The 15,263-nt window shown below is 37.6% G+C and overlaps 1 protein-coding gene across 10 annotated transcripts in view; it reads left to right on the top strand.

Annotated features, from left to right (window-relative positions):
- LOC129718341 (homeobox protein GBX-2) overlaps positions 1 to 15,263 on the top strand; it is a 61,713-nt gene that overhangs the window by 2,226 nt on the left and 44,224 nt on the right. For 5 of the 10 annotated variants that reach the window (XM_055669035.1, XM_055669027.1, XM_055669031.1 and 2 more), the window contains exon 2: positions 13,715 to 13,784. The exons of 2 other annotated variants lie outside the window; for them this stretch is intronic. The gene's annotated coding sequence lies outside the window, so the exon portion shown is untranslated. Of the gene's footprint in view, positions 1 to 12,934; positions 13,250 to 13,429; positions 13,602 to 13,714; positions 13,785 to 15,263 lie in introns of those variants that run through there. 3 more of the 10 variants (XM_055669032.1, XM_055669029.1, XM_055669033.1) reach the window with 3 other exon arrangements.

Genomic DNA, 15,263 nt, shown 5'->3' on the forward strand with positions numbered 1-15,263 from the left:
TTATTAGAAATTTTGTCCTAATATTTACTCACAGTTGTTTATAAAGTTCAAAGGACTCTCTGTCACGGTCGCCAAGTGGAATCATGCAATTAATTCTATCACACCTAGGGTAAACGGTTTTAAATCAGGTATGCTATTTCTTTTAGTTTATTGGAAATCGACCAGAAACTGGGTGAAGGGTAAATTTTAACAATTTTTATCAATTGAAAAATCAGTCAGGCAGTCAATTGTCTAAGCCAAGGTTTAAGCGATTGTCTTAGACAAAGTCTAAGCAGTATTTGATTCAAGAAATATTAAAAAAATAAAATAATATTTGCTTTAACTTTGCATTAGAGTTCTTCTATCAAATTTTATCCCTTTATTTAAGCTAGACTTAATTTTTTCGCAATTTTGTTTTGTTATCTGATTAAAATTGTTCTCAGTTCAGATGAATGTCAATTTCACCTCTATCATTTTATCTCTCATGTGTTGTCTATTTTCTCCCTAATGCCTGTTCAATTTTATTGAAGCTGGGTTTTTTCCTCATTTGCGGTTCAATTTTATAACAATAATTAAGGTAATGTGTCATGATCGAACCGATTTAGACGACTTTCAAGGATAGCTTTTCATATTAGATTTTCAACATTAATGTCTCGTGTAATCATATAAAAAATCGTTTTCGAAGCAATCTATCTTTCTAGTTTACAGAAGACATAATTAATAGCAAATCTTGGGTAAATTTATTCAAAGATATAGTAATTTCTGGTCATAGGATTTGTATTATGATCGGACCAACAAATGTATCATAATCGGATCAGTCACTTTATTTTAGATCCATTTAAACTCAAGTATTTTTATATAGGGGATAGGGAAAAGAGTTCTCTTTACAAAACCTTTGCATGAAATGATGAAGTCTCAGAAGTGAGTCCGGTTATGATACAAAACAGGCCCCCGCTTTTCACCAATAATTGAAACGATAGATAGTATTACTTAAAAATCCTAATGAATCATCAAACAACTTCTCCTGATGATGTTTGTGTATGAAAATTGGTCCATTTTATTTTAATATAATTTTAGTAAGGGTTTTTTTTTCGGGAACGATTCTCAATTGAAAATGACAATGAGCGCTGACGGAGACAGGAGGCAAATATCTTAAATACCAATATAGTTCACTTACGTGAAATTATGAAGACAAATTGAAAATGACAGAAGCGTTAGTCACCTTTTCGACCGCTAGGTGCGCTACTTCTGATTTTGTTCTACACGACATGCGAAAAAGAGTAACTTTTGACAGTAATATTACCCTAATGGGTACACTGAAAAAAATGCACATTTTATTGTGAAGTGGACTCGGCCGAATATTTTATAATAGTAAAGTTCACCTATGTATGAGGCAATCCATGGGTGGTGTTCCATGGTTTGTACGTTTGTTGACTTCCGACAATATTTTGAGTTGTAAAATGGCGACTTCCGGTGACTGGAAAACTGCCGAAAATGACAAATACCACCTAATATGGATGTTTCTTTAACTAGAATGTCGCTCAGAGGCCAGAAATTGTCTCTGAATACCATTTTGAAATCCAAGATGGCGACTTCCGATTTCTGAGAAACAGTGAGATATGACCAAATACCACCCAATATGGGTATTTCCGAAATCGTTTTGATTTACTGAAATCACAAATCGACCTCAGACAACATTTTGAGTTGTGAAATGGCGACTTTTGGTGACTGGAAAACTGCCGAAAATGGCCCAAAAACAACCAAATATGGGTGTTTCTTTAACCAGAATGATGCTCAGAGGCCAGAAATTGTCTCCAAATGCCGTTTTGAAATCCAATCTGGCGACTTCCGGTTCCTAAACAACAGTGGCAAAAGACCAAATAACACTCATTATGGGTATTTCCGGGATTGTTATGATGCACTAAAGCTACAAATCGACCTCAGACAACATTATGAATTGTAAAATGACGACTTCCGGTGAATGGGAAACTGCCGAAAATGAAAAAAAACACCACCCAATATGGGTATTTCTTCAACCGGCCGATTTCCATCCAATATGAGATGCTTCGATACCAGAATGATACACAGGAGCTAGAATCGACCACAGACACCATTTTGAATTCTAAGATGGTGACTTCCGGTTTCTGTAAAACAGCCGAAAATGACTAAATAACACCTATTATTGGTGTTTCTTAAACCAGAATGACGCTCAGGGGCCAGAAATTGTCTCCAAATGCCATTTTGAAATCCAGGGTGGTGACTTCCGGTTTTTGGAAAATAGCCTAAAGGGACCAAATACCACCCAATATGAGAGTTTCTTTAATCAGAATGATGCATGGAGTTAAAAATTGACCTCAGACACCATTTTGAATTGTAAGATGGCAACTTCTGGGAAACAGCCGAATACTACTGCATATGAATATTTCCGTAATCGAAATAATGTATAGAAGCCAAGCATTGACCGTGGACACCATCTTGAATTCGAAGATGACCACTTTCAGTTTCTGGAAAACAACGAAAATAACTGAATTCCACCCAATATGAGTGTTTTCGGAATAGAGATGATGTACTAAAGGCAAAAGTCGAGGATGTTGTCATTCCGATAAAACCAATAATTTCAAACGATATAAACAAATCGCAAGAAATCAATGAATTTGGAATGTTGAAAATTATAAAATTAAACACAAAAATAGGCGGGACGAAGTTTGCCGGGTCAGCTAGTAAATACATAAACATGCTGGTTAAAGCAAAGCTGCAAGTGATGAATACGAAGATTAGAACTCGAGAGCAACAAATTCGGAGGGATAAAAAAACAAAAAATACTTTCAAAACGAAGAAAACTAAAATTAAATAATAGTTTTTGCGTAACAGTTGTTATCACTAATTATGTTTGTTTTGATAAATATCTCTTATATATAATATAATAAAGCTTTTAAACCAATTACAACATTATATGTATCCATACCTTAATTGTTAAATTGTTAGAACATTCAAGTGTTATCTAAGCTAAAAATGGCACAACAACCATATACGACTATTGACAACCATTGTGCGGTTTCTCTTTTTATCTTTTCCACGAGGTAATTGAAACATTCATTTAATTGTTCCTTTCGTGGCCTGATTATTGAGCTTGAGCTTGACGGCCGCTCATTTCGTAGTTGCTTCCCGTGATGGATCTGAGCTAGTGAAGTTACACAGGGAACCACGTCTATAGAAACTTGGGATTGGGATTAGTTTTCATTTACACGTCGTGGCCTGATTATTTGAATATTTCTTCTTCGTGCCTCGATAAGCTACATCTATTATATTATCAATATTTAACTCCCGGAATGGCGTTAGTTTTACATACAAACAATAAACGCACGAAATCTACAACATATTTTTTTCTGTGAAAGTATGAAATTGAGTCAACTAAATCTAAAATTGAGTAAATTCAGTTTCGTGTGTGAGAATGTCAAACGCTCACAGAAATTCAAAAATAATGCACAGTGGCACTGTAAGGCAATGTAGGCGGACATGAGTTTTTCGATGCGATTTTGTGGTTTTAGAGTAAGACTTTTTTCTAAGAACTTGTTTCTTATATTTAGTCTATTTTTTATGTGCAAATGAAAATTAGGGTGGTCTTGAAATCGACTTAATAAAAAAACTAACTTTTTTATTTGCAGAAATAAATGTATACATTCATCGGCACAGTTGTAGATCACCTAATTTTAAGCAACTTTCGGTATTTCTTCACAATATTTATATAATTTATACGAACATTAATATTTTAAAAGGGCCTATTTTTAAAATAGAAATAGTGAAAACTCTTCATCTGTACAATATATCGACAATGTTTCTACGTCAAAATTGGCGTATTTTTGATTAAAGTTACCGAAGAAAACTTTGTTTTTAAATTTGAATTGAAAAAATAGAGCGAAAAGACTGTTTTTGGAAACCAAATTTAATGTCTACAAAAAAGTTTTTTTTACAAAGCTACTTAGAATTAGTTGATCTACAAGTTTGCCAAAGAATGTTTACAATTATTTATGCAAATAAAAACAAGTTAGTTTGTTTTTATTTCGTTGATTTTAGGACCACCCTAATTTTCATTTGCACATAAATAGAGGACTATGCATAAAAACAACTTTTTACAAAAACTATGGCTTTAAACCGCAAACCAAAATCGCAACGAAAAGCTCATGTCCGCCTAAAATGCCTTACTGTACCACTGTGCAATGAGTTTAGTTACCTTTTTCACCACAAGAGGGGATGTTCCCTGTCTGTCTTCACGGAAATATATGGGAAATTCGAGAGTGAACTATATTGTTATTTTAAGATATTTGCAGGAGGCTTCCATACAGTACTTCACGCATAGATAGGAAAGAGAGAGAAAATATTGATAGGAACTTACGTGACGTATTTATTGGATGCCATTGCCGTTCTAACTACGGCTTGCGGTATTAGAAAACTATCATTAAACGACGCGATGCGGTGCTAATTTCAATTGAGACGCTGAGGGAAAGTAAAAAGTTTCTCTCTCCGTCAATTAAAATAGTCATCAGTTTCATTTGAAATGATCCGATGAACAACAGAAGGGAAAGAGAGAAAGAAGTGATTCGATGACAGTAGCCGAAAGGAAACAAGTGAAAATGAAACTCTTCTTTATGTAAGTTTTTTTTCATTTCCATAAGCATTTGTGGAAAATTTTGACACCATAGATTTTTTTACTCTCTCTAAACCCGTTATTTGTGTGTTTTCATTTTCGATGGGTTAATTTTTTTTATTTACATTAGTATTAGTTTTGCTATTACTTTTCTTAGTTAGTACCGTTTGCTTTCTTCCAGTCATTAACCCTGAAAAGATAATCATATTTTGTATACGGGTCATTCCATACGAAGTGATCACGAAAAAGCACAGACTTGGACACGACCATCACAGATTTTGCTCAAAGTTGGGAGAATTATTTATCTACTGTCACTTTAGAAAAATCCCAAATTTGGTGTCGATTGGAATACCCCCCGCTCTGTGGGACCCCCCTGTTCATTGCAAAGTCACGCATTTTTTGTTCAAAATCTCTTTTTTCTTTTTCTTACAATTCATAGACGTAAGATGTCCGAAAAATACTAATACAGTCATACCTCGATATAAGGCAACCTCGATATAACGTAACTCGATATAACGTAATTTTTACCTCGATATAACGTAACTTTGATGATGTATTGAAATTGAAAATAAATGATACAGCAACTGTTTTCGGGGTATAAATTGCTTCAAAAAAGTGTTGGTAGTAAGTTTTAAAATTAATGAAACTAATGCAAAAATTGTCCTAAAAGAGCATAAGAAAGGTTTAAAAATACTAATTGGTGATGAAAATTAGGTTTTCATGCATCCTTCAGTAACAATTCACAGTCTTGCATCAATTAGAAAAAAAAAATTTGTTTGGTCGTTGAAATTTTCTCTAAATGGGCATAAGAAAGGTTAAAAATTACTGATAAGTGATGGGAATAGGTTTTCACGCATCTTTGAGTAACCTGTGTATCAATTGAAAAAAAATTTTTTTTTGCTTCTGGAAATATTTCTAAATGGGCATAAGAAAGGTTTAAAAATACTGATAGGTGATGAAAAAAGGGTTTTGGCGCAACTATTAACATTCTTGCATGTATTAAAAAAAATTTTTTTGCTTCGATATAACGTAACGAAAATAAAAATAAAGTTGCCTTATATCGAGGTATGACTGTAGATGATTTTTGAAGAAAATAAGCCAAGGAATCCAGAAAAAATATAAGTTTTGACCGGAAGTGTTGCCAGATTTTTTTTTTTGTATTTGAAAACTAAATTTACATTTTTCGGCAAATGCAGCCATTTTTATTTTAAATTCGATAATTTCATCGTGTTCCTTGGAAAATTTAACATAAGAAACAATCTTAGACAACTTTATCTTAGTTGCACAAGAAACCACGTATATGGCTACTTGAGACTAGTTTGCCATCTTCAGTGTACAACAATTCAGTAACTATCGCTTTGTATGGTTCGACAACGGCGTCGGCCACGTCCTTACGATCGTTAGGGTAAGGAAGGATGTTGTAAGAAAGGAGATGTAACAGTCGTTGTTGTCGGAGACCGAGTTTACCTCCGCATCCCCACGACTGCGACGGAAAGCATGGGTTGTGTCACCGTAGTAAGTGACTGAGTCGGACAGTGTTGCACGCGAAGTAATTATTGCGAATAATAAATAAATATCTGGGTATACGTCGCAAAGTTACATCGATCCGGAATCATTCATTTGAACAAAATTCTCCGGGTCGAAAACCTGTTTACATCGAGGCATTATGCACAACGCCGATTTTCGCTTTGTTGTCGATGTTGTCGAATATAAAAATTTAGTTGTCATGGACTACAATAACTATAGTAACAGTGACTCCGATCATCAAGATTTTTTAAATTATTAAAAAAGAAGTTTTGAGTGGCAACAATTGCTCGAAAGCTAGAAAAATCATAAGATAAGAGCGTAAATAGAATAAAATGTCCGTAAGCACTTACCGTAGATCAGATATTTGCTAATCTTTCGCACGAATGACAACTTTTAAACTATATTGTAAAACAAAACAAAAGCTGAGCGGCTAGGTTTCGGCCAAATCTATCTTGTGTGCTAGACAAGCCAATGCCATACATTCACACGTCTGCAAAGAGAAAAGAATACAGAAGGATTCACAAGCTTCTGATAATCTTCCAGTCTGCGCCCCTCAAGCCTGAGTACGCACTGTAAGCAGCCGAGCGTCAAAATTTTAAACTTACACACACACAGATCCACGGCAAGCGCTCGCGGAAAACGCGCTGCGCCACCAAAAAAAAATGGCTGCTCCCATGAACCATCACCCTACCAGCCACAACTCCGCTGCCGGACATGACTACTAGTGGCAAACAAAATCGCTCGTAGCTTCCACGGATTATATCATTGGCGTCACTTTCACCGGTAGCACGAAACCGCCTATTTTCGTGCCTCCACCCTGGGCGAAACGGTTCTTTTGCAAAAGCGGCTCTGAACCGCTCACTCACCGTTCCGAACCGACTCATATGGACGGCTCATAATTCACAAAGATTCACAAGTGTTAACAGTTCGTGTTCAGGTTCGCACGAACTATCAGTTTTGGTGTGCTCAAAGAACCGCGTTCATTTTCGTGAGTCGTTCGTTCTTCCGCTCTTTTCTAACAACCGGTTATTAATAATAGCGATTACCCTATTTTCAATTGTTCAATAATATTCACATATTTTCAGTTAACATTAATCCACCGTTTTTTTTTTTATTTTCCCTTACATATTTTTAAGGTTGCGCCTTGAAACAGAATTTTCTTTTCAGGAGTATTCCAATGCACTAAGGTCGCTTTTTACGCGGTTTTTTTGTACGCGGGTTTTTTTTACGCGGATTCCGGATTTTACGCGGTTTTTTTACGCGGATTCCGGAATTTACGCGGTTTTTTACGCGGATTCCGGAATACACGCGGTATTTTTTACGCAGATTCCGGAATTTACGCGTTATTTTTTACGCGGATTCCGGAATTTACGCGTTTTTATTACGCGGACTGCGGAATTTACGCGGTTTTTATTTACGCGGCACGTATCCCCCGCGTAAAAAGCGACTTTAGTGTATATTTTGATATTCTCTTCATATTTTGTCATCCCCAAATGCATACTTTTATTGTTTCTTTTTAATCGTTTAATCGAATTCTAGCTTTGAATCTTCTAATTATTCTCATAATATATTCATATTCTACACTGGAATAAAATCGGAACATAGTGGAAACAAGCAAAATGATAAAAAAAACCGATTCCATGACAATTGTCCCAATTTTACTGTTTTTGTTTTAATTGTACGTTTTTCCATAATTTTTTAACTTTTCAAGTAGTCTGCGACGACTTATATAATAGATATGACCACCAATGGAACCGGAAATTTGTCTTTGGGAACTAAACGACCTAAAAAGGCCGTAGTTGTTTTTCCCACGGTAAACAAGGTGTCTATTAACAACACTTTATTCCGGCGAATGAATGTCGGGAAAATATACTAATTCAGACTATGCAACGGAAGGTTGTATCGAATGTCTGTCATTGGGAATGGAATTTTGTAACTATAACTGAATCTGGGAGAGAGGCCGCTGCAAGATTGAGCTGGAATTTCTCTTGGGAACTTTTTTTGAGAAGACGAAATTTTTAAGCCCTATCGCTAAACGATATTCGAAAAGTCGATTTTCATCGGCATCCTACTGTTTATGTCATGTAATAAACTAAAATTCGAATATTTCTCTCGAATTTACCATTGCCTGAACCGTTTTGCTTACCCCCATCAGCCAAGAATTTCCCGTGAATATTTTTTAATTATTTTCAACTTTGGATAGTTACTGTGTTCACGTACAAAACTAAACTAACTTTATATGATTTCCTCTGTCAAGCGGACTCGATTAGTGTTCATAAAAGTCTTGGAAAATGGTGGAAATGTCATTGAATTTCATTTTAAATCTATTCTAGTGTTCAGTGTGTGCAATGATGGCATATGGCATCATTGGTTCGATTCGGGTTAAACTGCACGCGCGTTGTACGGTAAGCGGTATCACTAAAGTTAGTCTCTCTTCAATATTCTCCCGCTCTTGGAATTCCATTTTTTTTTATTCTCAAGCGTTCATAGTTCTGAAAAGAACCGATTCAACAAGAAATACGTGCAATACGTGAATGCTGATAATCGCACCACCGGTAGCATTGAATATTTTCCTTAGCCGCAGATAATAAATTTGCTCTCCGCTCTGCCCTCCGGTACATACCTGCAGCATACATACGATGGTACCTGTTGCTGCCGTATCAGAATAATGGTAAAGGATAGTTGACTCGTATTTAGCTGTCTTTTCCTGTTACTAGCTATACTCCACTCGCTTCCGTGTGACGAACAAGAATGAAGTTGAATTTTCCACATGCAATCTTTTGTATCGAGTTGAGAGTAGATTTTTGCAATAAAGGCGGGGCGACGCAGACTTGAGAACGAGAAACGAAACAAAACACCTTCAATAATACTGAGTGATTGTCATGAGCATCGAAACAAAATTTGTGCTTTCCTGATGCGAAAATTACACTGGTTCTATTTTAACAAATTTTAAACTGGTAAATGACTCAATTCACAGTAAAAATTCTCAAAGTGAGGCTTGGTATCTTGCGGCGACAAACTGTTCAAAGTCAACACTGCCGTTTTCCTTTGGTGCCGCGGTCGTTATTGTAAGAATGATTATTGTGGAATACATGAAAATTTTACACTACTCATTACTCTTTTTTTCAACCATTAATAGTTCTAAGAAAAACCGGTTCCATGATCGCACCACCGGAAGCATTAAATATTTTCCTTGATCGCACATAATAAATTTGCTCTCCGCTCTGCCAGCAAGATATCCATACCATAAAGTGGCTCTTAATAATTTCTTTTTTTTTTTTTTATGTAATATTTTGTTTATGAAAAAAAAATAGATTTCTAACGTTCATTTGTGGTCAGAAAAAAGTTCATAAATTATTTGTTTATTTGTGAAAATGTGAAACCCGTCAAATGGCGGAGTTTGGTAGGTGAGTGAAAAAAAATTGCGAAATAAATTCTTTTATAAACATTATTTTTCCTTAGTCAAAGTGTTCTTTGTGAAACTGTATCTATAAAAATTTACATGAGAGGTCTAAAAGTGGTATTCTTGGTCTTGCTGAGCATTTTGTACCTTTGTTAATGCAGATCTCTCAAGTGTTTTATTTTTATTTGTTGATTGCGATTGCGAAAATAGGCTTTTTAAGATTCAGAATTTCGAGGTTTCTGGAAAAATATGAAATTCGTAAAAAATATCCTTACGAGCTTGCAGATAGAGATAAATATTACACTTAATGCAAGTGCCCCATGTGCCTGATTTATTCCCGTCATGTTTCAAAAAGTGATGGTCAATGAGTTTTATTATTATTGTCTTTATTAAAGAGGTTTTTAGCCACTAGGCTGGTTCATCTCTGGCCATGGTCAATGAAATGAACGTTTAGGCATTGTAGATATATTGAAGTAGATTAAATTCGAGCCATTTGTATGGTGTGCTCAGATCTTCAGGAATCCCACTGCAGGTATTCAAAGACAAGCTTATCTGCGTTACCGATTATGCCAGGCGTCGTCCCTTTGGAAAACACTGTTCTCCAGCGAAAAAAAAGTAGGAGGGTGGTATTCAAGACACGACCGCATGACGTTGACTACCGTATTCTTATAAAAAAAATAAATATTCCATTGAAGCAAATAGTAGAGGGAATTGCAACGCTTCTTTTACAAAACTTCTGTAACAAAATTTCGAGGCACCAAAAGGTACCAGTTGCCGATTATTCTCGTTTACTGGTTAGTCCGTCCAGAATTCCAGCCATTTTAGTATTTTGCAGTAGCCATTTATTACTAACAGCCACCAGCATAACGGGTGAAACCGGCACGAGATGACCGGTACTATTTTGTCTTTCCTCCTTTCAGCTGCTAACACCTAGCGCTATCGTGAAATTAACATCAACACAAACATGCATTTTTGCAAGGTTTTTTCCGCTAGCAGCAGCATTTTGTAAAACAGAAAATTCAACTAATCGCTTCTATTATAAAACTGCGAGGCACCAAAAGGTACCAGTTGCCGATTATTCTCGTTTACTGGTAGTCCGTCCAGAATTCCAGTCATTTTAGTATTTTGCAGTAGCTATTTATTACTAACAGCCACCAGCATAACAGGTGAAACCGGCAAGAGATAACCGGTACTATTTTGTTTTTCCTCCGTTTAGCTGCTAACACCTAGCGTCCGTATGTAACCGGTACGATTTAGTAATGAAACTGATGGAGTGAAATGTTCGAACGATACGTTTTATACCAAGGCTTCGACAGATAATTAGAAAGAAGGAGGGGCTACATAGATGATGGAATGGTAGAGACAAATGTTTCTTGAAAGCTGCGCCGGCCGCTGTCGTAATATTAACACCAACACAAACATGCATTTTTGCAAGGTTTTTTCCGCTAGCAGCAGCATTTGGTAAACCAGAAAATTCAATTAGCCGCTTCTGTACCAAAATTTCGAGGCACCAAAAGGTGCCAGTTGCCGATTATAGTTTCCTGGTTAGTCCGTCCAGAATTCCAGCCATTTAAGTGTTTTGCAGTAGCCATTTACTACTAAAGCCACCAGCATTACGGGTGAAACCGGCACGAGATGACCGGTTCTATTTTGTATTTCCTCCTTTCAGCTGCTATCACTGCATGTCACTGGTGCGGTTTTGGAATCAGAATGATGGGGCGCCGGCCGCTGTCGTAAAATTAACACCAACAAAAAGATGCATATTTGCAAGGTTTTTTTCCGCTAGCAGCAGCATAAACATCGGAAACAGAAAGTGACAACAACAATAACAACAAAGTCAGATCGATTGTATCCGTTAGTGTCGACTGTGCTTGGGAAGAGAGGTAGTGATTGGCTGCGCGGTATGATTTTGACAATCGATAATAATTACCAATTTTTCAATAGTGTATCTCAAACAATAGTTTGTTTTTGTTACATAAATTTAACCGTAAAAGAATTTCTGATCGATTGATGCCAAAACCTCGAAAACCTGATTATAGATGACTGCAAAATAAGCGCTCAAAACCTGACCACTCTTCTCTGGTTTTCCCTGGTTGAATTACTAGATTTTCAAATTCAGGGGCCTAACTTCGTTAGTCAACGTTAGTCAACGTCAAAAACAACGTTAATGCCTGAGACCGTCATTCGACGGGTTTTGTTATTCGGTAAATATTTGTTAGTTTAGTTTCAATAAATTATTTATTTATTTAATATCATTTTGAGGGTTGCACAAATTTACAAAACTAGTCAACGTGGAATTTTTGTTTAAAAATATGAACCAAGGGCAAAATATCTTGATTGAAAAATAGAACTTCAAATCTAATTTTTCACTTCAATTGATTTTGTTTATCGCAATTAGGGGAGCTGCGTAGCCTCAAGTTCGCAAAGTCCGCTTTGACAAGTGGTCATGTTTTCCATACTTAGTAGAAACAGACTATTCTATGTCAAATGGACTTTCACGCATGGGTTTATTCTCAGGTTCCCCCTTCTAAAAAAATCAGACCGACGGAGAGGTATTCTTTCAACGGTGTGAAAGAATACCTCTCCAAACTTTCTTTTATCGATACTAGGTAGGAGTAACTAACGAGGCTCGGTAAAAAAGAGTAGTAAAATAAGGCGTAGTAGGGAAAGGTAAACGTTTAAAAATCCGTCACGTCACTTACCACGGTGATAAAGTACCCTCCTCTCCGTCACAGTCTTCAGAGATGCAGACGTGAACTCGGTTTCTGGCAACAACGATAACACGTCCTTCCATACGTTACTCAACCGTTCATCATTTGATTCTACATTTTTACAACTTTGGTTCTTCATTTTTTGGTTGATAAGCTAGTAATTTTTAAGTCTGATTCCTTACCAAACTGTCTGATTGTCTTGAATAATTCACTAGTCCTTGAATTTTTTTTCTTTTAAAGAAAAGCGAACTTCTGAATCTCTTCACACCAAACAATCAAAGAAAACTAAATTATTTCAATTGAAAGCCACCGTGAGTCACTCTTGCGATCAGGCGCACGCGTCTTCCTTTTATATCCCCCTCTGCCTTACCGGCCGGATCGCATCGGCGGTGTGGTTCGGTGGCGCAGCACACACACACACCGGGAGGAGGGCAACGCGCGGTGCGGACCAACGTTTATCGTCGTCATCCATTGATATAGATATTATTATTGCTTATTATTGCCCCTGATGCTATTAGTGATGGTGCTGATATTGTTGCTATTACCTTTTCCTATTTCACTGGCATAAAGGGGGCGCGCATCAGCATAGTTAAATTGAGCACTCCCGACTCTTGTTGGCTCGTGGCGGTATGAGGGTGGGTGGGTGAAGTGTGGATGATGGGTAGAGTAGGAAAATGGACTGAAGCGTCGATTTAGTATATGGTTATTTCTTACTTTTCCTCACACAATTTCGATAACGTGTGGTATGTTGAGTTGCTGCTGCTGACTACGACGACGACAATGACGGTGATGACGATGACGGTGATGATGATGATGGGGATGATTTTCGACGGCACTTTTTGAGTGATCTGTGAGTGAGCCGGAGCCGAGGTTCAGTGTATTGTGTACACAGTTGAAACTGATCAAGCAGAGAAGCAGGACGACGACGGAGGAGCAAACGAGCGAACGAGCAAACGGTAGACCGGCAACGTGCGGTGCGGTGCGGTGGGTGGTAGAGCATAAGTTTTCACATCGTTTGTCGCGCTCTCAGAGTGGGTGATTTTATGATAAATTGGATAATATCTGATGTACTGTTGTGTGTTGATTATCGTCGTCATCTGCATCAACGAGCAGCCGTGCGGCGGTGGTTTGGAACAAAACGGACTATCGCATTTTCGAGTCAGTATATCGAGTCAGTCAGTGGCGAGTGGAGTGGTAACTGCACGCGTTTTATGAGCCTCGGTGACACTTTATTAGTTTGAAAGTAGAAAATATGGGGTGTAATTGTTGTGTGTAATATTGTTGGCAGCGGACATGGAGTACGGTTATGTTTTATTACGTCCATTATGACTTTAAGGTGCTGGAGCAACTTACACCCTCTTGGACAGTTTTAATCGTTTTACAGTGCAAGAATCGCGTGTGAACACAAACGCGGCAGTGATAACCAGTAATTATCGATAACCCTTTCAGGTGAAATTGCTGCCACAGCGGATTAGTCAATCCAGCGGAACCGAACTGCAAAGGAACAGCGAACAAACTTGTAAGTGAACGAAATATTTAACTGCAACAATTACTTAATTGTCTCAACACTTTTCGGGAGATCTTCACTTAACGAGCGTCGAGTTGATGACAATCATGATGAATGACGATGATAATGCTACTGCGAATCATACTTAATTCGTGGAACCAACGCGACTCCGGTCCGCGTGCGGCGCTTGTAATGATGGGCGTGTGTGTCATGCTTTCTATCTCTTGCACTCCCGATTTACGCCGCCGCGTTGGTTTTTGATTCCGAGCGATCGCAGGCGGAGCTACGCTGTGGCAGCTTAGCTCTACTTAGCCTGAGTCTGCGCGATCCGGGGTTTGCTGGTGTTCTCGACAGGCTCTCTCGGTGTATCGTTCCCCCGTAGCTAATTATCGCACCTTGACGTGTGAAATCGTAAACAGATGAATGTTGTCCAATTAGTAGCAATGTCGGGAGTCTGATTCAAAACAAGGGACTAGTGAGTAGTCGTGACAATTTGGTTTCCTATGCGCAAAAGGTTAAATATACACGGTGCGCGTTTGGTGTACGTCATAGTACCGTGTTCTAATAATCTTCCACGGTAATCATCAGAGACCCATCCCTATCAGAATTACTATTCTAGCGGACAATTCGCACAAGTGATAACCGACGCGCGTTGGTCAGGGCAAAATAAAAATCATTATTTGATAATTTGGAAACCAAGCTTCAATCGATTGTTATCAATTGTACACTCTCCCTACGCGCGCGCCACTGCTAGGTACTATCAATGGCCATGAGAACGACTGACAATTGTGCAACTTCTCTCGTATCTTCCGTATCTTCCAGTTAGACGAAGCAATTAGTCGCGCAAGCAGCGGCGAACAGCAATTGCAGGCGCTGGCTGCTGAAATCTGTCAATTATAGTGCAAGAAATAGCAGGGGCTATTATTTTGCTGTAATTATTTCAAGACAAACGACATTTCAAATTCGGCAATCAGTCAGACATACACTGTCTGCTTTGCAGAACTTGGACTTGTTGACTGTTAAACAGGTGTTATGAAAATAAATATGGAACAATTCGTTTTCAATTTACTTACTCTACATTATTTCTTGTTCAAATTCTGTGACGATGATTAGTAATCGTATAGTATCTTGTAGCTATTGATTCGGTAATCATTCGATTATAATATACAAGTCGATTGCGAGTTGAGTCGAGAAAATTTCCAGCTCGGAAAGATCCTCGACTCGATCGGGAATCGAACCCGATATCACAACCGTGTGGGAGAGCTAGCCGACCGACATCGCTAACCACAGAGCCACGGGGACCACACCCAAAACATGTTGCTTTAGTTTTTTTTGCTACAAAATTTCTTCACAAGCATAAAATTTCATTAGTAGAAGCAGTGGAGCATTTCGAAATTACTGCAAACTCAACTGGACCAATTTTCGATCAGTACTATTTTTATAAAACAAAATCCAAGTTTTCCTCTAGAAGAAACGTTCGGTGAATTATTT

The sequence above is a fragment of the Wyeomyia smithii genome, chromosome 1 (genome assembly GCF_029784165.1).
Source record: "Wyeomyia smithii strain HCP4-BCI-WySm-NY-G18 chromosome 1, ASM2978416v1, whole genome shotgun sequence".
In the NCBI taxonomy this organism is placed as follows: domain Eukaryota; kingdom Metazoa; phylum Arthropoda; class Insecta; order Diptera; family Culicidae; genus Wyeomyia; species Wyeomyia smithii.